The sequence below is a fragment of the Talpa occidentalis genome, unplaced genomic scaffold (assembly GCF_014898055.3).
Source record: "Talpa occidentalis isolate TD23 unplaced genomic scaffold, MPIMG_talOcc4v2.1 talOcc4.13, whole genome shotgun sequence".
NCBI lineage: Eukaryota > Metazoa > Chordata > Mammalia > Eulipotyphla > Talpidae > Talpa > Talpa occidentalis.
The window spans coordinates 99370225-99393058 of record NW_023601322.1 but is presented as its reverse complement, the minus strand read 5'-3'; the positions used below and the strand labels follow the sequence as shown (position 1 = coordinate 99393058).

General features: G+C 42.2%; 1 long non-coding RNA gene across 1 annotated transcript in view; it reads right to left on the bottom strand.

The window, feature by feature from the left end:
* Nucleotides 1-134: 134 nt before the first annotated feature.
* Nucleotides 135-22834, bottom strand: part of LOC129145661 (uncharacterized) — a 202300-nt gene continuing 179600 nt past the window's right edge. The window contains exon 3 of the long non-coding RNA XR_008551573.1: nucleotides 135-310. This is a non-coding gene — a long non-coding RNA (uncharacterized LOC129145661). The remainder of the gene's footprint in view (nucleotides 311-22834) is intronic.

Here is a 22834-nt window from a genome sequence, read left to right as displayed (position 1 = left end):
TTGGCCGCTGCCTGCTCAGAGGCACTCCAGACCGCTGCTTGCCCCTGCGAGCTGCTAAGGCAGGTCTCCACAGCCACAGGAGTACTGAGGCTCCTGGGCCCTGACTGGCCTCTCCAGCCATCTCTCCCCTTACCTTTCAGTGGGTCCCACACGAGCTTCTACGTCCTCTGCCCTGTGCTCCGCGCCCCTGCACCTACCACACATACGAGCACGTCCACCACACCAACTCCACAGCGCCTTCACCCATGCGGGTCCTGCCCGTGAGTGGCTCCGAGGAGCAGGGAGTACGTTCTCAGGGGTTCCGCAGCACCTGCACAGACACGGACACAGAGCAGTGGCCTGTTAGCCAGAGAACTACCCAGGAGGCATCTGCTGATTCCGTTTCCAAAAAGTACACATTGAGATAAACTGCCATAAAAACCAGCCGCAGAATATTACACATATACTATAATACAACATTACCTGTAACATGCATGCTATTAATATTACATGTAGCATACCTATATGTATTACATACATGGCATATATACTATATGTGATATGGGGCTATATTGAAGTTACATTTAGAACAAATATTTTATAGAAACTTAAGTAGTATATGTGATATATATATATATATATATAAATGATTACCTAATATCATATACACCATGCATAGCGTGCACAGGTGTAGCATGTGTGGTGTGTATATACATACCACACTGGACATACACACAGACTATCCTGAAGTTACAGGAATGTTACTGGGTTGCTGGAAGAGTCATGACATATTTGTTCTGTTTTTCAAGCAAAATGTGTCATGACTTTTCTGACAACCCAGTATAATAAATGTTTCATGCTCATCTATAATAGTTTTTGTAACAGACTTTTTAATACATGTATAATAGAGTTACAGCCCTTATTTAAAGGATCTTTGTGGATCTCCGAAAGGACTCTAATGGGCACATTTATTCTCTTCTCTTTTTCCTTCTCCATTGAGACTTTGGCAATATCCTCTATTGCACACCAAGGGCAACAGTCAGGAAGGTGTTCCGTGTCCTCTGGAAATGCGTGCCCAACAGCATCTCAGAACACTTTTCTCTACAGCAGTGCCTTGCATAGGCCTGTGGACCTGAGTGCTCATAACTGCTTGTCAACTGACTGCGTTTTTGATGACTCACTCAACAGAAGACTCCATTTCTGAAATAGGCTCACAACATCTTCAGGAATTAGATGGAGATGGTATTTCCCAGGGCAACCCCTCATTCTAACTTTGTGGATTGACGTGCTGAGCAGGAAGCTGACGATTTGAGTTTCCCTTTCCCGGTTGTGCTGTGTGGAGAGGCAGCCCCCCAGGGGCCCTGCGGCCCAGCTAGTAGGGGTTTCCTCGGGATGGCAAAGATGCTAGAGCTAGAAGCAGTTTTAGAAAGCCTCTCCTTTAACCATTCACCCTTCCAACGAGGATGTGGCCCCAGAGAAGACACAGATCCAGGCAAGAATCAGCTGTCCTCATCCCCACCTCCCTTATCTCCATTTCAATCATGAAGGATGGCGAAACACCCGCCAATCCTGGAGCTGAATAGAACGTACAGATGGTTGATTATTCTTCGCTTTAGCACTTCCAGTAATTGGGAAACAGCTCTTCCTACAATGGAATGCCTCTAAAAATTAGAAATGTTCTTTGAAAGAGTAATTCTCGGTGTCTTACATTGAGTCACAATCGGCCTTCCCACCACTCTGAGGAACAGCCCCAGCCTGGATCCGAACACACAGTAACAACCCGCCCTTCCCTGCCCTCCACCCTCCCTGGGCAGCTGTTTCAAGCAGCTCCTCAGCCCCAGGGTCCCTTTCCCCAGTTCCTCCATTCCCGTCTATGGCCAGTCTCCCTCTGTTGTGATAACGATCTGCTTAGAATTTTGCCCTCGGATCTGTTTGGATGGTTTCAGTTAAAGGTGATTTACAGAAACCTCAATTTAGGTTATAAAGAACAACTAACAACACAGGCTTCAGGGCGATTGAGGCAGAGTTTGGTCAGGGCTGGGGGTCCTCCTTCCTGTACTTGGCTGCTCTGCCTCTATCTCTGTGCTCACTCTCTCCCCAGACTGACTTCCCTCCCAGTGGCTGGATGCCTGCCAGCAGCAATTAGTGCTGCCTGATGCCTCATTCAGCAGGAGAGGCAGGCTGCTTCCCATTAACTGCTGGGAAAAAGAAAACACTCAGATTTACATCAATAGGCCACCCCTGAACCAACGCCTGAAACCAGGGGAATACCGCACACTGATAAGCTTAGGTCTGGATTAATTAAACCAATTACAGTGGAGAGGAAGACAGAGTTTTCCTGACTGGCCTTAGCTGGGCATGGCCTCCCCGTGAAGCAGGCGAGGCCCGATCCAATCCAACTTATTGCTGGCACCAACAGGGCAGGTGGAAGGGACATGAAGGGCATCACATCTTCTGCCCACCCACTCTCACTGTGTGTGATCCTCAGGGAGGGTCTAAGGAGGGGCCAAGCTCTGCGAGATATTAGAGTCCATCTTAAAGCCACTCCTCTCATTCTGGGAACTGTTCTTCTAGCCACACAATCTTAGCTTGAACCCACTTTTCTTTTAAGCATGTACAATTTTGGAGTTTATGGTTAGCAAAAGCACCTAACGTGTTCTGTGTTTTGCTTTGTGTTACTTTGAGGTAGAGTTCCAAAATGCCCCAAATGCACTGTCAGGTTACTGAACTTAAAAGTCAAAACCTGATGTGCGTGACTGTCACGAGCTCTAAGTCCGGATGTTCGTGCGCAGTTCTATCCATGAAGACATTCCGAATCCTGTCCCTATGGGTCAATATATTAGCGTATGCTTTCCAGAATGGTGTCTCGTGCCCAGATTAGATTTTCAAATGTGACCAAGACAAGGCTAAGGCCAGAACCCTGGGACACCAATGTGACAGGTGACAGGACATTACTCCCCCAGCGGCACCGCCACTGTCCTCCAGGTTCCTTTCCGCGCCAGTCCTCATGGACTGGGCCAGCTATTGTGGAGTCCTGACTCCACAAAGACACTGCCACTCCCCAACTCCCCAAGCCTCCCAGGCCACTCAGTCTGCAGGAAAACAATAAGGCTGATATGGCAGGAATGTTCTCTCTGCTCTCGGACTGGATCCTATAGGTGCTCTCATTATTTTCTAAGTATTCTCAATTCCTTGTTAGAATAATCCATCCCACAATGCAATTAAACATCCACATTGCTCATCTAATAGTTTCTAGAGTCTACCTTTTTGCCCTTTGAGAGAACCGGGGCAATGTTTGCTCAGATCACATCTTTGGGTACACCCATCCCTTCTCTGCTATTTCTGGAGATTACTGCCAGTCATTCTGTGATTACATCTGTAAGTCCTTTAGACACCTTGGAATGTAATTTGTCTATGACTGCAAACTTGGATTTATTTGAAAAATGTCTGGGTGGCTTCTTACAATGTTTTCTTTTCTTTATTTTTTAAATAACTTTCCCATAGTGGGAACATATGCATAATGGGAGAGGGAGGAGGCTGCCTACCTGCTCTGTGTATTTCTGTGCATTTCTCCTGTTGGTTGGGGAGATCCAGGCAGGCCTCTTCTGACTATGACCCCAGCCTGTACTAAGTCCTCTCCACTGGGAGCTGTCTTCTACCCCACCTTTTTTCTATCTTTTATTCATCATTGAGTCCTAGAAATAATCTCCCTGAGAAGCCTTCCTTGACCCTCCAAAAGTAAATTAGGCACCTCTCCTGTGTCCTGTCAAACTCACACTGGCCCTTCTGTGGAACTGGGCACGCTGGATTACAACTGTTACCATGCCTGCATCTCTCATGTAACGGTAAGTAGCTAGAGGAGGGACGAAATCTGATTCTTTTCCTGCAGAGAATCTCATAGAGCTTGGTACTAAAGGCGTTATTACTAATATTAATAATTGTTAAATGAATTAAAACCAAACGACCCTTTCTGTTCATTTTGCATTTTTTTCCAATTCTTATATTATTCTCAATGTTTCTTTCCTGCCTCATCACTGGACAAGTTTTCTTGATGACCAAAGTAAATCTAGAGTGGACATTTCCTTAAAGTTTGTCACAATAAGAGGGCCTCTGAGGTGCTCATTCTTAGGAAAACTCAAAATAATATTTCTTATGAAAACAGAAAGGAAAAATACTCTAATATCCATACAAGTTGAATCAGAAAACCACACTTCACTATAAGTTCCTTTCTGAGGCATGTAGAGTATATTCCTAGAAACACAGGAAAAATAGGGCCTCCCCGGTGGCGCAGTGGGTTGTGTGCAGTGCTGTGAAGCTGTCCACAGCCTCTGCAGCGCTGGTTCAATTCCTGGCTGGCCGGTGAGGGTCCCACATGGCTCAGCAGACCTCTCCTGTCTTGCCCGCTGCTCCCCTCAGCAGTGTATTTCTGCCTGTTCTGCTCCCTGCTCCGTCTCTGGTGAATTCTCTCACCCTCCCGCGCCTCTGGCCTGTACCCAGTGCTTGTATGGATAAATAAATCTTTAAAAAAATAATAATGAAAATGAAAAAAACACAGGGAAATAAAAACCAGGTAAGCATTTTTGCAAAGACAAAATGAAACAAAAGTCCTGGTTTAGGGTTAAAAAAACATCTTTCAGTCATTAAGCTTAATAATAATAATCTGAAAGCTTTTTTTTTAATCAAATGTACTCAGTAAATTTTACATAGTCTTTTAGCTCTTCTGTTTTATCAAGGGTATTTCCTACTGATAAACTTTTCTTACAACAACAAACCTCCTTAGCTTATTCAATTTGTCACCTGTTCAATGGTTTATAAAATTTTAAAGGTAATGGTATAACAAACTCAAATAATGATATTTCATATTTATAAGTGCATCCTGGGATGAATAAATAATGAAGACACAGCCAGCTTCTATTAAAGGTATATTTGTCCGAATGTTTAAGAAGTTATCTACCCACAGGGAGGTGCAATGCTTCTGATTTCATCTGATCTTACAATTTAAGTAGATTTAATTCAGGATGGTTGGTAACAAAAATATCTGCTTTTTCTTTTTTTGTGCTAAGGACTGGCTGTGCAACAACTGTCTTGATCTCTTGCCACAGATGAGCTACTCCAGCGTTTCCTCAAACTACCTTGACTATGTCTACATGCCAGCTGAACACGGTTCTTACCACATTCATCAGTCAAAGCCTTTTAGGAGCAACTACAATGGGCTGAGACCCAAAGTATGTTTCTCAGATTAGGGGATAGAGAGAAAAATTGTTGCTGATTGCTACAATTGAAACTTCCAGTACAAATTATTATTTAGCTAAGTGAAATGACAGATCCTAACAGAGAAGACTGAAAACATATCATCTCAATTTTTTTTAAATAAAGTATTGCTAATATATTTACAATTCATTTTGGACCTAGTGCTAAGACAACCATAAATTATTTGTACAATCTGGGACAAATCACACAATCCCTGCAGGTCTCAAATTTTCCATGTTAAAAATTAGGCTCTTTAAAAATGACCATCTACCAAGTCTGTAGCAGAGTGTGCTTGGGTTACTTTCAGTATGTCAGGTTCTTAGGAACTTTGTACTAAACCACAATACAGATCCGCAGTCCTGCCTGCAACATTTCAGACCAACAACTCCTCACAGTTTTCACCCTTTCTTCATTGGTTCTCACAGCATAACCATACTCTCCTCGTGTCCGTTTATTAGGTACTCAATTCTTCTATTTCTTATTCAGGAATCTATGCTCAGCTTTCTCCTTCTATCCTTTACACTTTAGAAAGGCAAAGGACATCTATTAACACCATGAAGGCTATGAGGCTGAAAGGAAAGGGGGAGAAAAGGCACATAAGGGATCCTAAGGGGGAAAAATAAACCAAAACTAACTAAATGAAAGGACACTAGTTGGGGGAAAAACTAGCGAAATCCGAATAAAGTTGGATCCAAATAACATTTAGTTAATATTACTGTGTCTTAGCCAAAAATAGATAAAAATTAAGTCTACTAAAAAAATCAAAGAAAAAGAAATGCAACAGATCACGTATTTGTGCTGAGCAGTTACTAACAACAATAAAATATTAAAATATCTTTTGAAAATCCTAATTGTATCCATGTTATTTCAAGACAGAAAGAACTTCTCAAAGTTAACAAGTACATGAAATTGTTATTAAGATAATTAAGTAAACACAGAAGCCATTTTTACCTTAGATACTTAATCTTGTTGAATCTTACTTTGTTTCATTTCTTTTTTCTGCCTCAGAGGACAAAAGACACAGAAGATAAAAGCCAAAGCTTACAAGGGACAGCTATCTACTAGGGCATCTCTGCCTCTGACTGGGACCCTGAAAAGCCAGACCCTGCACATGGCATGGGCCAGAAGTAAGTCCATCACATAGCACAGACAGCAGAAGAATTACCTGCTATGAATTCAAAAACAACAAAAAAATCTAGTAATCAATTTGAAGTGGGCCCACACAGAAGTATTCAGGCATCTAAGGTGACCCTGGGTGTACACCTTCCATTCAGATGCCAAAAGATTAAGATAAAGTTCCAACGTGAATTTGTATTGTCAGAAATGTATAGAATGACACCCACAAGGAATCAAAGAGAAAGACATTGGACCCAGAATATAAAATCACACGTTTAACGTGTTTATATAAATAAAAAAAAGTAATTAAAGCATGAAAATTACAGTATAAAACTATAAAAATTCAAAGCAGATTACAAAATAACCAAACAGAACTTATGGAAACAAGAAATAGGTAATTAAAATTTAAAAACTTCAATCGCTGGGTTAGTTTGTTAGATACACTTAATGGGAATTGAATAACTGAAGAAATAGTGACATACATGAAAACAAAGAGTTGGAAAAGATGCAAGAGAAATTACAGACATAGTAAGACATGGAATAACAAGAACAATTTAGCAGACATTTAGTCGGAGTACCATCTTTTTTTTTAAAAAAAAATTAGGGGCCTCCCTGGTGGTGCAGGTGGTTGAGCGCTGCACTGTGGAGCTGTCCGCAGCCTCTGCAGCACAGGTTCGATCCCGGCCGGGCCAGCGAGAACCCACATGGTGAAGCAGACCTCTCCTGACGCGCCCGCTGCTCCCCTCAGCAGTGTATTTCTTCAGTCTGCCTGTTCTGTTCCCTTCTCTGTCTCTGGTGAATCCTCTCACCCTCCCGCGCATCTGGCCTGTACCCCGGTTCTTGTATAAATAAATAAATCTTTAAAAAAAATTAGAAGGAATGAAGAAGGGACAAAGCAAATAAGATGGAATCTTAGGTCAGTTTTCCAGAAGCAGCCCCTGAGGTGAGGATTGGTGAATAGGTGATTTAGTCAGCAAAGCGAGGAGGTGGGGAGGGGCGAGAAAGAAACCAGACTGCAACTTCGGTTAAAGATGTGTCCTGTGGGGAGACTCAGGAATAAGGTCCCCTTCACAGTTGTCCAGCTCAGGAAGCCAGACTGGTGCATTCTTGCATTGGTAGCCATTGCTCAGGGCTAGACGAAGGAGGAATCAGTTCCCAGAGATGTCCAGATTTCTGCATATGTGACAAAGGAGCTCAGTGGACGGAGCACGGCTCTCAAAGCAGAAGCATAGTTCAAATTTGCCATATTTTAGTGAAAACAGCTTTTGTACTTGTTTATTCTCTTGGTTCTCATTTTCCCCTCACTTTTACCTGATATTATTAACTCTCCTATGAATATAAACCTAACTTTAATATTTTATCTGTCTTGCACCTGGGCAAACCCCTTGCCTGCCCCACACAGAGGAGAAAACGTGAGCCAGGAACACAGAGTAAATATAAGTAAATATAAGCGGATACTTACGTATAAAGTATGTAAGTACTTTATACTTTATACTCATCTGCAGGGAGGATCTTGGTTCTAATAAACTAACCCAGTATTACCTTAAGTCCCATCTTTGTTCTCAACTTTTTAGTCTCTGCCTTTGAAGTATTTCTTTTGTATTTTATATGTTCTCAGATGATGTCTTTCCAATCTATTCTAAAGGTCTCTGTCTTTTACCAGTCAGGTTTGCACAATCAAATTTAATGCAATTGTTAGCATTCATTTCCATCTTCATATTTGATTGTTTTTTTATTTTTTTCTGTACATTATTTTTCCATTCATGCCATCCATAGGACAGACCAAATTTCTTTTGTCAATTAACATTTTCTTTATTCTTTTGGTTACAGGAAAATGGTATGTATCAGCATTATTTTTTTCCCTTTATCGCATTATTTACACTTACCTATATCCAAACATTTATACTCTTACCTTGTTTCCCACTCTCCTCACTCCCCCACTACCTTGTTTATATTTTCTACATTTTAACTCTGAAACTTATGGCTTTTTAAAGGGATTTTAAGTTTGTTTTAGCAGCAATAAAATTTAATAAGCTATTTTCTCACCTCTATATTCCATATATTTCTTAGCTCTTCCTGTGTTCATTTGACAACTTACTGGTATTCTTCTGAGAGAGTGTTTCTAAAACAGGCATTTGCTTAATGAAACTTCTGAATTCTTGTTTATATAAAACTTTGTAAGAATATTTCCTTTGCATTTAAATTATTATTTGAAGATAGTACTCTAGATTTAAAGTTCCTTGACTCTTAAAAGATGTGACTGAGCTGCATTTCCCTTGTAAGATTCATATACCAGATGCATCTCTCACATAGTTTTTGTTTTCTTTTTAAATAATCTGTTTTCACTATTGGGAAGTTTCAAGAAAGTATATGATGATTTAAAATTCACCCCAACATGCTTTTTTTTAAACTTTGTATAGTATTTGGCACTACAAAACTTTTTAAGTACATCTTTTCAATGTGTACTGCATTCTTTATTTCCTCAATGCCCACTATTCTGCTTTTCTTTCCCAGTATTCTCTGAGAACATGGATTGTGCTTCCTTTATCGTAAGTATCCGCTTATATTTACTCTGTGTTCCTGGCTCACATTTTCTCCTCTATCTGGGGCAGGCAAGGGGTTTGCCCAGGTGCGAGATCTTCTGACTTCACAACCTGAGTGGAGCAACTCTTCCAACAGCAGGCAGCTGGACCTCTTGGGGACCCTCCTTCCCTGCTCTCCAGTCCTAGCAGGGAGCCATGACGGGGTTTCTCAGAAGCCAGCCAATATGTCTGAGGATGTGATGTCAAGGCCCTCACCCAGCTAGGCAGACTTGCCCTCTGCCATCCCCACCATCTGCAGCAGCGCTGGCTGTGACTGCTGCTTTTTCTCTTTTCTGCAGGCAATAAAGCACACAGGGTGATGCAAGAAAAAGAAGGAACGGCAACTTAAAAGTTCCTTTCCAAACTTCTCTTGTCCTTGCACCCGGCTCATTTCATAATCAAGTTGTTCTTTCTCTGCATGCATGAAGACCAATGAGCTTCATCTCCCAATGAATTCTCATCCTTTCATTTCAATTCCTCAGAATCAACCACACCATCATTTCTTCCACACACAGAGAATTACATTAAGACGCGGGCATCGGTTGTTAATTTGTGAAAATCCGTTTCAATTGCTTTATCTCACCCCCATAACTAACATCAACCTTGCTGCTGCATCTCTCTCTTCTCTGCTCCATTCCTGGTCTTCTCCTCCAGACAAACTCGGCTCCATCGGGGTCCCTGTGCCCACCCAATGCACTGAGCTAGGAGTATGCCCAGATCTCAGGCTCCTAAGAGAAAATTCTACTTTGCTGGGGAGGAGAACTGATATCTCTGAAGAATAACAGAGTTGTCAGTTAAAAACTCCTCTGCTTAATATGCTAAAACCCCTCCATCTCACACAGTCAGACAATAAGTGGACAAGAGCTAAGGAAAGGTCTCCACTAGCACCCTCTGTGAGTGAACAGGGCAGGAGAGTGACGAGGATGGGGCATCATGGCATCCTGGCCCCTCTCTGAGCTGGATGAAGCCCAGCTCAGGCAGCGCCTTCCCTGAGACTGGGGGCTACCCAGATGCTCACCAAGCATAGCTTGCTACTACTCCAGCTACATTTATAACACATACGTAAGGAGGTTTAAATTCCTTTCTTTCCTTCTCAGTCTCTCAGGTAGAATTTTAAATACAGGTAAAGTATTCCTGGAGAAGTGCTTCTAAATCAGATGTGTGTTCATCTGTTACAAATACTCATTTTAAAATCAACCCTGACACTTGGACCTTCATGGTTGCAATGTCATGGCAGAGCTGGCTGTGCTGACCTTGGCAGTCATTCATTTGCAGAACTGTTGTTAAGTTACCACTCCATGCAGAAGTGCACCTGTCTAAAGCAGGGTTTTGTTTTCCCCTCATCTCTGCTACACGACGTCTTCTGCTGCTCAGCACAGTGAGACCATCTATTTGGCTATGGAAGAAGAAATTCTGCAAGGATTAATTGAACAAACAATTTGGTGAAGACTTCTGGGAAATCACCACAAAAGGCAGATCATAATAGGCTGTTGCGCCAAGCAGAAAAGCTCGTATGAAAAGGCTTTCAGCAGACTGTGAGAGTTAGTCTCCTACGGGTTTTGCAAATAGCAGCCCGATTGCAAATCAAGGCTGGCTGAAGGTACACAGAGCTCAGCCCAGGAGGTGACTGGCACAAAGGGTCAGCCCGACATGAAGCTGTGGGATGAGGGGAATGCATCTGGGTGAACACAGAAGCATTTACCTCCCCCACCTCTCTTCCTCTAAACACACCCTTGGTGCCCGCAGTTTTCCCCTTCTCTGACACACAAATGCATTAAGCCTTATATTGATTCAATCAACAATTTGTAAGACTCCAGTGAAAGATGCTAGAATTATTAAGACACAAAGCCATAAGGTATACACGTGATAATTTGCAGTCTGGTTGGGGAGAAAGGTACAGATTGAATGCTATCCCAAAGTGATGGATACTGTAACTAGAAGCAGATGCTGTGATTATACATGACTCATAGAAGAAGGTCAGAGACTTCACTTAGCATGTTCAGAAAGGTTCTGAATCAGGAAAGACTTTTGAACCTTAGGTGTGGAAGGTAAGTGGTGGGGAGAAGGTTCCATGAGAATTAACTGAATGTGCAAGTGCAAAGTTATAGCAATTGTGTCACACTGAGGTATGAAATTGCTAGGATGAAGGACAAAGTTTTTGGCCTGAGGAATAAATCCCTAAAGTATGAATTTTCAGAACCTGAAAAATTAGAAATATTATTTGACTTTGCAGGGGAAACGTCCTAGAAACCCAAATAATAGCTATCCTGCTTACTCTTAAATAAATCTGGTCCTCTCTCATATCAGGCTTTTCTCTGTTCCTCTCTCTCTCTCTCCCCCCACACATACATGTATGCATTTCACAGTACACTCACACATATTCACACATGCATTATAAGCATCACCTAAAACAGATAATAATGCTGAAAAATATTTCCTTCTGTCTATCAGGCTGAAAAGAATGTTTGGTCAGACTGACCTGCGCTCGCCATCATGCTGATAGAGAAACTTCTCTCCGGTCAGGTTGTTTTTCCTCCCTAATTTTAAGCCAGAGTGAAGACCAGGGCATGCTGCTAAGTGTCAGCCCTGTGAGGGGGGGCACGCCCTACAACCACGACCCTCACTAAGACCCACACATATGTTCACACCAGGTCTGTGTGGCTGGAAGATGTTACCAACCAGATGTGCCAGTTAATTCGTTGTGACACTCTCCTCTCTGTTTTGCTGTGGGAAACACGTGACTTAAGGTATAATGTTGCAAGTCTTTTTCTATCTTTCAGCAGTAACAGTCAACAACTCCTCTAAATACTATGTCCCTTAAGAAGTTCTTGTTAGGGCCTTCCTGGTGGCGCAGGTGGTTGAGCGCCGCACTGTGAGGCTGTCCGCAGTCTCTGCAGCACGGGTTCAATCCCGGCCAGCTGGCAAGAATCCCACATGGCGCAGCAGACCTCTCCTGTCTCGCCCACTGCTCCCCTCAGCAGTGTATTTCGTCAGTCTGCCTGTTCTGCTCCCCGCTCTGTCTCTGGTGAATCCTCTTACCCTCCTGCGCATCTGGCCGGTACCCCGGTTCTTGCATAAATAAATAAATCTTAAAAAAAAACAAAAAATAAATTCTTGTTAATGCACCCTTATTCGCTAGTTTGTTATTGACCTTAAAAAAGCACAGAGAGGGCCTCCACTGGTGGTGCAGGCGGTTGAGCGATGCGCTGTGAAGCTGTCAGCAGCCTCTGCAGCGCAGGTTCTATCCTGTCTGGTCTGGCCAGTGAGGGTCCCACATGGCGCAGCAGACCTCTCCTGTCTCGCCTGCTGCTCCCCTCAGCGAGTATTTCATCAGTCTGCCTGTTCTATTCCCCGCTCTGTCTCTGGTGAATCCTCTCACCCTCCCACACATCTGGCCTGTACCCAGGTTCTTGTATAAATAAATAAATAAATCTTTAAAAAAAAAAAAGCACAGAGAAATCGTCCAATTGTAGAGCATCTCGTGTAAATACCTTCCTCAGTCACACTGCAACACTTAGCAGGTTGTGTGAGCTACATGTGCTTTACAGGAGTGTGCTGACCTATAGGTAGGCTGAGCATTCCCATTTGCACCTAGAAACTAAGGTGATTACGCAACTGATTCAAAAGAGCAAATTCAGAACATGTCGCTGCACAAGATAGGAGATATATAAAGACTTACCCCAATCAAAATTGAATGACAATTTAAAAGAATCTCCAAATAAACTCATTTTAGTAAATCTCTGAACTTGGAAATCATCAAGCTAGGGCCCTGACTTGGCTAAGTGAGAATCAGGGGGATTATTCACGTTTTATGATCTCCCCATTTTAAATCACTTTTTTTTCTTTTCTTTTTTTTTTTAAAAGATTTATTTATTTATTTATTTATTTATACAAGCACTGGGTACAGTCAGATGCACGGGAGGGTGAGAGAATCCACCAGAGCCAGAGTGGGGAACAAAACTGGCAGACTGACGAAATACATTGCTGAGGGGAGCAGAGGGCGAGGCAGGAGAGGTCTGCGCATGCCATGTGGGACCCTCGCTGGCAGCTGGGGATCGAACTGGCGCTGCAAAGGCTGAGGGCAGCTTTGCAGCCCAGCACTCAACCACTGCGCCACCAGGGGAGGCCCTTTAAATCACTTTTCTTAATTGTGTTGTTTAAGTCTTTGCCGCAAGAGACAGACAGATACCTATTCTGAAGCATCATACTACGAAGTTTCTAGGTCTTCAAGAGATACTTAAAATTAATTTTAAGTGAATAAACTCCCACCCACTGGATAATGAACTAGATTTGGATGGTAGAAGATGAGCTGATAATCAAAATATCACCTCATACTCTTCTGGGAAATCAATCTTGTCTTGAAACCTTGAAAATTCCTCATGAGGATTACAATATTGCATGAAGGGACTACGGTGGACAGTTCTTCACCCACATTGCCAGTCCGCCATGAACACTGAACAGGAAAAGGCCTGTGCTCCCCACCACGAAGGGGGGCAAGGACAACTAGCAGGCCCACCTGGGCAGGCCTCAGGATACGACTGGCCTATTAGCTCCCAAAGAACTAGGAAGCCCCAGGGGATGCCCTAGAGAGTCTATCGCCAAGAGGTTGTACCTTCTCAAAATGCAGGAGGAATTCAAACTTTTCGCAGAGGACATGTGTTTGAGGCAGCAACACCTCTAAGCCTCCTTTCCCCCTTTAAATGATTTATTTGTGAAATAAGAAAATGGGGTTTCTATTAGCCCAAGCATCATTTTCAAAATTCCCAAATCAGGATCTTTTCTAGCAGCCGTAATGCTTTTCAGATGCTTCTTTGATGTTGTTTACAAAGAAATGAGGTTTATTTATATTAATAATGCCCCTTAAGGTTCTCTGGTATCAGAAGAACCTGGTATCTGGGATTATCGACCAAAATCATCTGTCCTTTTCCCCCTAACGCTTGGCTACAAATTCACAGGCTCCTTGAGGGGAGAGCCTGCAGTTCTCAGTCTGTGTCTGAAACAGTAAATAGTCAACAAAGTTGAAGAATAAACAAATGAATGGATCTGCAGCTCTTTAAAGTAATATGCTTATTTCTCTTCATGCCATTTCTGAGACTCGATTACATTTCTAATTATATTTATCATTTCCTCTTATTACGGACACGTGACATGCTTAAAAGAGGATCTTGAAATACAGATACCAGATACCCACAAAGAAATAATTGCCTATAATACCATCACCCAAAGATAATTAGGAACTTTTGATACATATCCTTCCAGTAGTTTTAAATCTCTTTTAATAAAAAAAAATGTATTGCATATTGAGTCTGTTTATTTTTTACCGAAAACCATATGGTGTATGTTTCCCACATTAGCAAGTACCAAACTGCGAGATAATTAAATAGTTAATTAGCATTCCATCATATGGCTGTCCATACATATTTACACACGTTACAGAGATAAACAGAGTGGGCGTGTGTGTGTTACTACCGATTGTCTTCACCATAGGCAAGCCAGGTACTGCCTTCACTAAGGAGGATTCAGGATGGATCAGCTGTGAAAATGGTGTATTCACAATTTCCAGCATGAGTGGGCCAGCCAAGGTGTTTACTTAGTGGTGTTGCAACACCTTGTATATTTTATACTGAAATCTCTTTCACCAAAAGTTCAATCCAAAATGATTTCATTAGACACAGTTACATTACGATGGTATTCAGGATGGCTGCAGTCAGACAGAAATGCAAATTTCTTGTTTCCTCCTCATAAGGACTCAATAGGGTTAAGGGTTGGCAAATATCAGTGCTCAAGACATGCACTGCTCTGCAGTGTGTGCACTTGGCAGTATCCATAACAACCGTGATTCTTTATAGATCTTTTAATTGCAGAAGTCTTTGGAATTGTTGATGGTTTATTGTGACAAAGTGAAGACAACTTAAGGAAGACTGTTTATTGATAAATGGGTCTCTAACCAAGATGATGAAGATACAGCTTTAAATTCTGCTTTTCTGATATGGCAATGGTGGCATCTGAAGGGGAAAAGATGTGAGATATTGTTTCTGTGCTATACGTGTCTGCATGTCAACTACATGAAACAAAAGGGTGCCACCTCAGGACCCAAACAACTGAACGCAGGAAACTGAAGGAATGTGAACACATGTATTGGTCAGCCAGCCAGCCAATGAAACATTCTAAAAATCAAAATCTCATCAACCTAGTAAATTTCAGCACTGGTTTCTTTTGTGGGTTAACAAGACATAGCATGACACAACTGAACATGGTCAGAAATTACACCTGTATTAGAAACAAGACAAAGCAGTATTATTTTCAGTACATGAGAGAATGTATACAGGTCATCCAATTAACACTAATTAAAGCTCTATTTTTTTAAGCACTGAATTACTGGCTCAGGATATCTGGTAGTCAAGTCAGAACTGCCCAGGGACCAAAGATAAAGCTTCAGAAAAGATGCAGGGGTTTAATGGAAACCTTCAGAAAATGATTCATCAGGGCAGATTTGAAAAGTAAAGACAAGGAAAAGTATTTTTCTCTGTAGAGGACTGTGAACGGAGGATGAGTAAGAAGAAAAAGGAGGGGGAATCAACCTGAACCTGGTAGAAGAAATCATGAGACTGAGATCACAAAACTAAGATCAAAGAAATACTGTAGATTGTTATCTTCTCATGTTAAACACAAGTATCCTGTGAAAGGGTGAATGACATGCATGTACCCAGTGAAGCTGGGTAGCATCATCTTACTGAACCCTCTGTGATGAACGGCAGCTCTCCTAGGCACCACACCCCTCCTCCACTTTCTGGGTTGTCAGTCACCACTGGACATCAAATCTGGTTGTAAGGAATGAATGAAAAAAGTTATGTTGTGAAAGATCACCAAAATCTGCAGTTAGATGTAATCACTTGTCCCAAACTTTATCAACATCTTTCCTTCATTAATAAGAATTACCCCAAATTCTCTTAGTAAGATATCCTCTATTTCTATATAAGAAGTTATTTTCAGTGTCTAAGAAGAATGTCTATTTTTTGATAGTCTCATTACTATTGGTGCAGCCATGAGGCAGAGACTGCACTTTCTGTGGTCCACTGATTTTTCACTTTAGCACATAGTTCACATGTTAGCCACTGTGGCAGAGACCAGCAGGCGGATGGGCCCTGTCTCCCCATTCAGCATATGGGAAGCCAGCAGGGGGGCACCCTGGCAATCAGTTTTGGTCATGTTCACGGACTCTGTAGAAAGCATGTGAGGACAGTGTCCAATACTTCTTCCCAGACTGGCCAAGAGACCTGTCTCAACTGTTCTTGGCTTGTTGCCAGCAAAAAGCAACGATCCAAAGGAGACATTTGAAAAGGGACTAGAAGCCAGCTATGCCACAGCAGGGAGGATCCAGGGTCCTTCTACTGTCGTGTGAAAGCCACAAAACTATTAGCCAAGTGACTGAGATCTGGGGTTGTTTCTGTAGCTTCTATCATGGGTCACCAACAGAAAAAAAGTGCCTGTGAAAGCTTTTCTGTTGACATTACTGATTTTGTATTTAAATATTAGGTGTAGTAGTTGGAGGAATAATTTGTGCTGATTGTTGTCTTCAGTAATCTAGCAAATTTTATTGAGTTCGAAAGAAATAACTGCAGAGTAAATGGGTTGTCACATCACACAATTAACTTAATGACCTTGCAATAAGCCAAGGACTGCCAACTGCAGGTGTGTCCCTCCTGGATACAAGTCCTTGAAAAGACATGGGGACTTAAGTGTTCTCAAAAACTGTCTTCATTGACTCACAGCTAAGTGATGATATCCTTATCCCTGCCCCGCCCCCAATTTCTCCTCAAAGTCACTGCTCTACAGAACAGAGAGAATGTCTTTACTTTTTTTTTTTCCCAGATGGTCAAATACTTGGTAAAATAATTGCAGCTATTTTGGAGTTTCAATGGCCCTTAAAGACTATACAGTGATCACATTTTTAGATGAGCAAATTGGGCTTTGGGAAAGGTTAACGGAGGTGAATTAGAAATTCAGCAGTAGAGGGCAGCCTGGCAGAGACTGGGATGGAGTCTACTGACTGCTCCACCAGTCTGCCCTGCAAGGGGTGTTTGACAACCATGTCAATTATAGCACTCAGGCACCCACAATCCACTCTGATGGACACTGGCCAATCTAGAGACAAACCCAGTACAACTGGACCTACTGGTACCACCACGCCTTTCCTGCTTGTCTCTGCTGAGTGGGCAAAGAGCGGACCCAACTCAAAGACAGCCTCTCCTTATACTGAGCAGCAGGTTGACTGAGCGCGGTGCAAAAAGATGAACTGGACTACGAGCAGGGAACTTGGGCAGCCTCACCAGCCAGCCATGGAGTCTGATATGGAAAGTATGGGGAGAGAGAGAGAAAGGGGGGTGGGCAGGAGAGGGAGGGAGAGAGAGACTCAAGTAGCAGGTGCAGGAGGGACCGTGACAAGGCCAAGTATAAGGGGAGAGAAGTACCAGAGGTGATGAGATTCCTCCTGAGGGAGAGCCCCCCTCACAGTCCCACTGTTCACCCTCACCCAGCCCAGTATCCCTGTTACATCAATAAGCCCTTTGTATCTCAGCGCGTACTGAATGAGAAACTGTATTTCTACAACTAAAAAGAAAAAGCATATGAGAGAGAAACAAATATACCCTTCTACTAAACTAAACGTTTATGGGGAAGTATATAATGCTATGGGGGAATAAATTACAAACTAAAATATTAAAATAAGCATGAAAAATTTAATATTTATCAAAATGTAGGTAATGTAGAAGGGTGTGCAAGTGGAGAATGAATGCTTACTAAAACTGTATCACAAAATGGTAAACGACTTTACATATACACGTCGGCAAGAAAAGCACTAATGCTCCAATTGGTTATTAGGCAAAGTTAATGGGCTCGCGCTAGCAAAGGATAGAGAGAAAGGCGGCTGGCACATGAAAATGTTTGACCTCACTGATAAAGAAGTTGGAAATATGTCAATTATGAAATAGCACTTTCAAGTATCCAGCGAATATTTATCAAATGCTAATATGCTGATGTGGTTGATTTAGTTAAAAAATGCAATACCAGTGCACTGCCCATGCGTGTGTAAACTGATAGAATGACTCTGAAAACAATTAGGCAGTAATGCATCCAGAGCCTTCAGGATGTTACTCACATGGGCCCAGTAACCCCCTTCTGTGATAAAATGTAAGTAAGCGGTCAGATATGTAAACAGACTTCTATTAATGTTATATTCACGTTTACTATACTTTATAGCAATGGTTGGTTTACATTGGCTGTCTTCCTCACTTACTCACTTGGGTACCTCCAAAGCCCAGCATGGTCCCTGGCAGAGTATCTGACGCAAAAAGGCATCTGATAAAAACATGTTCAATGAGCAAGTGAATAAAGGAAGGGAAGAAGGAAGAAGGACAGAGGGAAAGAAGGAGTAAAGGAAGCAAGGCACTTGTTACAGTATTACTTAAAACAATAAAATAAAATAAAACAGAAAAGTAGCGGCCTAGGAATGGTTACATAAATCGCAGCACAGGTATATAATCGGATATCACATAAGCATTGAAATTATGTCCTAGGTAAGGCTCGTCTAAAAGGAAAGTGAAGAAGCAGGCCACAGCACTGTATGTCTCACACGCGCTCAGCTGTGCACACACATGGAGGTGAGAATTGCACCAATACATGTACATCAGTTGGTCAGCTGGGTCAAACATCTATACTGATCAAACATGGGTGAAAAGTTTCTGGATAACTTCTACTTTCTTTATGCTTTTCAGCATTTTCCACGTTTTTAGACCATTACATTTTACTTTCTTAATTAGAATATAGCATTAAAATTTATTTTTCAACTGCCTGTAAGGCTGTGCCAGATCTATTCAACCAATTTAACAGAATGTTCAGCATGACAGTCTCCAGGTGAATATTTGATAAGTGCTAATTGAAAATGATGGTCATTAAAGTGGCTTTTTTGGGTATGCTCAAAATAAAAGATGAAAAAGTTCCAAGGACCTTCAGCACAGCTTAAAGGTCAGAGAAGATATGACCAAGTGATCCTTGAGAGCAGCTCTGAGAGTAGAGTAGGAATGAAGGCTTTAGTGAGACAGAATATGAAAGCACAAGCGGCATATGTTCAACATGGATCAATTATTCCTTATTTGTGCTCTCGATAATCAATTCAGTTTCAGCTTAATCTAGGACAATCACTGGTTTCTTTGGCCCCTCCCCAAGCCTCTACCCTCCCATGTCCCCAACACCCAGTCCTACATATGCACGCATATATGCACATATACATGTACACACACACACACACACAATGGTGCTATATCTAGTCAATCAATGTACCAGAAACTTCAAAATTATATAATTTCAGTGACTATGCGATGATGCTAATTGATGATGGTGGTCAATAAAAAACTGGGAGAGGTTTACTACGAATCAACTTGCTCAAAAGGACAGACAAAAATATTCCAGGGACTTGCAGCACAGGGATAAATACATCCCCCAGAACAAGGTCTTGGGAGCCTGAATGAGGGCTGGGCAGTCCCAGGCAGTTCCAGCCTTCAACACGGTACCTTCCAGGCAGCTGCGTCCCTACCCCGGAGTATGTGCATACGCTGTCACTCTGCTGCTCATAGTGCTCCCTACCCAGCTGTCACCCTTGGACCCACACCGTGTCTGGCCATGCTACTGCTGCATGACCTGCTACTGGTTTCCAACATACAATGTTCACACCTTCACATCTTAACATGTCATTACTTTCTCCTGCTGTGCGTGAGACAGTCCACGTAAATGTCCATAGATTAAATCTCCACCCAGATGGCTTTCTTTTAGGGAAAAAAAAAGGCTTATTTCTCCATAGTGCACTAGTGGAATAAAGAATTCCACTTTATTCCTGATGAGGCAGATATTGCAAATATTCAACACACCAATGGTGCCACCCGGGTCTTCCCATTGGGGAGCGTTTAACTATGGCCAGTTGCTTACCTTGCTCCTTCTTTCTAGGCTGCACCTCTTAATGGAAATCAGTAAAAAATGATACTTGTTTTATCATTGTGGGAAAAGCCAAGTACGAACTTTAATATTATTTATCACAGATGACACTGTCATCATGCCACCTCTGGCTACTTCCTGTTTGATGTGCCTGTCCCCATCAATCTGTTCATGTTGTTGCCTGTGTACTTTTGTACTGCTAGGCATACAAATGCCTTTCTTTCCTACAATATTTCAGCCATGGTAAATGGCCTTCTTGATAAATCGTAAATGTTACTATGTGAAACCATGTAATAATCTACCACTTTCTTCTCAGGGCTTCTTACCCACCGTGTATCCTTTTGTTTTTCTCTTTCTAAGTTCATCCATTCTCTTCCATCCCCACATCTTTCAACACTTGCCTTGAAAAGCTGAAGCATCATCACTGAGATCCCAGGTTGAGGAACCAGTATCCACGAGCCTGTGGGCCTCCTCATAAACTCACAGATCCTTCAACTCCTTGTCCCGAATCCTGCAACCCCTGCCCTGCACAGCCATAACAATATCCGAAATGCTCGCCACTGTTCGAAATAAAGATACTCCAAAGGGAGTGCAACAACCGGGGAGACCCCCAGAGCCAGGAAGGAGGGTGCTCCTCCCAGGACCATGTCACCCCAAGCTGTCTGTCCACAAGAGTGGCAGATGTCACTGGCAGATGCTCACAAGCACAGGGAACTTCCAGATGTGGCTGGAGCACCATAGCTGCTGTCTCCTTCTAGAAAGTCATTCCCAGGCAGGTAGCACCGGGATGAGTAAGTGGAGTCATTCTGCATGTAAAACCGGCTCCCGAGTATCTTTGAAGCAAAACTCCTACTCACCCCAGCTTCCAGGGCTCCCCTGCGGGCACACTGCCCTCCCCTGCAGCATGCTCCTGTTGTCGTGAGTCCTTGCACATGAGAAGAATTGCTGCCCCCAGGAGGGGTTCTGGGAGGTAGAAGCATCTGTCCACTGATTTATTGTGGCTTCTATCAGAAGACTGAACTTTTAGTAGATTATATTCAAATGGCCATTGTGGCTGAAAATGTAACAGCCAAGCAATTGAATGGGCTGTGGTCAAGGCCTTGGCAAGCGAGTAGCGGCCTTGTAGAGATTCAAGGTGCTTCATCAACCAATAAAGCTGCAGACAAGCCACCAGGAGACTGCTGGCACCTTGACATTCTACTTCTATGGTGGTTTCATTAGGTTTTGGAAAATGTGTGCTGGAATTAAGTTTTAGTTGCTGAGGGCTGAACGAAAGAGGCAGAAACATTTGCTTTGTGCTAAAAGAGCCTGTTTGGTAAAAAAACATGCTTCTATAAGAGTAAACACCACGTACACACACAGATATGGAAACCAGAACCTGATTAGTCCACGAATCTATGATGAATACGCAGAGAATATTGGAGCCTCGCTAGACACTCGGTCCAAGACTCATATCTTTTAGCTCGCAGGGCCCTTGCTGAAGCCCCATAAGCATGCCTCTTGGAGTTCCTATTGAAAATAACTTGGTTCATTTTCCAATTTACTTCTCTCACAACTCAGAGAAAACTTACCCTGCAAAGAAAACCATTCTTTACATGCTAAAGAAATACCATGTACAGGGTAAAACTGAGTGAACACCTCCTCTTCAAAGGAGAGCGCTTTTCTAACTAGGATCAGACCAATGTACCTTTGGACAAAACACTGTATTTACAATATTAAGAATATAAATATGCATGAGAACTATATGACAAAGATTGTCCACAGTAGCTAAAATGTTTTGAAAGGACTGTAATTATGCTGTTTCTTGACAAGAGTTAGGGGTAGTTACACAATACAAGCTGTGGGTTGGCTACTTTATATGCTGTACAGAGAAAAAGAGAGAAAAGCAATCTAGGATGGTCTCACTTATACATGGAATATAGAGAAACCAAACAAAAGATCAAGAAAAAGTTAAAACTAGCATCTGACCATGGAACTGAGGCACACAACAAGGGAGGGGCAGGGAGGGAGGGAGGTCAAAATGGGAAGGAAGAACACAAGGGAATATGGAGATGGTTCACAAGTGATATGGTGGTGGGAGAACCATGGGGACTATGAAGTGTTAAGAAAATGAATTAAAAGACAAAAAAAGAAAAGCCACCTTACTGAATCATGAGCAAGAAGCATGCATCAAGGGTATTTTGTCCTAAGATATGTGCTAGTTCTTATACTTTGTACTTAAAGCTAAATTCACTCATATGAGTAGAGAACTAATGTTCAAGGTGAACCGCACCATCTAGGAGACACACTGATTATGTGTCTGCTCACAAGGTGCTCCTTATGTTCTTCTGGACACAGGCGCATGGAGAGTTGGCTTCTGTTACTAAATAATGTTGATTACATGCTTGATGGTATTTTTGAGTGATCTATTTCACTTACATATTGAGCATCAAGTTTTTTTTTTTTATCATAAAAGCAACACAACACAGTGAAACAACATAGAATACACATCTATTTGAGATAGTTTTTACCATCACTCTTCAGTTCTGATTTTTCCAGAAGCATGTCAGAAAACTCCTGAGTTAAGGGTTAAAAAATGAAAATACCCTTTTATCAAATCTCTCCCCTAACCTCACCAAAGTCATCAGAAGTTATCACTTGTCTAAATAAACATGTAAGTTTAGGAGGTCAGCATTGGAAAATAGCATGCATGTCTTTTTCTGGACTAAACAGCGTTAAAGGTGTACTTAAATTCTCAGTTAATTCCCCTTCACATTGACTTATTTTCATGTATAAAGAACTATTTGACAGAGCATTGTATAAAAGCATTAAAACTGCTCCTACTAATAGCTGCTGGTTAGTACTCAGGCTACGTCACGCATGGTGTTCATTACATGTGATATATGTGTCTTCTCACTTATACAGCCAAGCACGAGACGAGA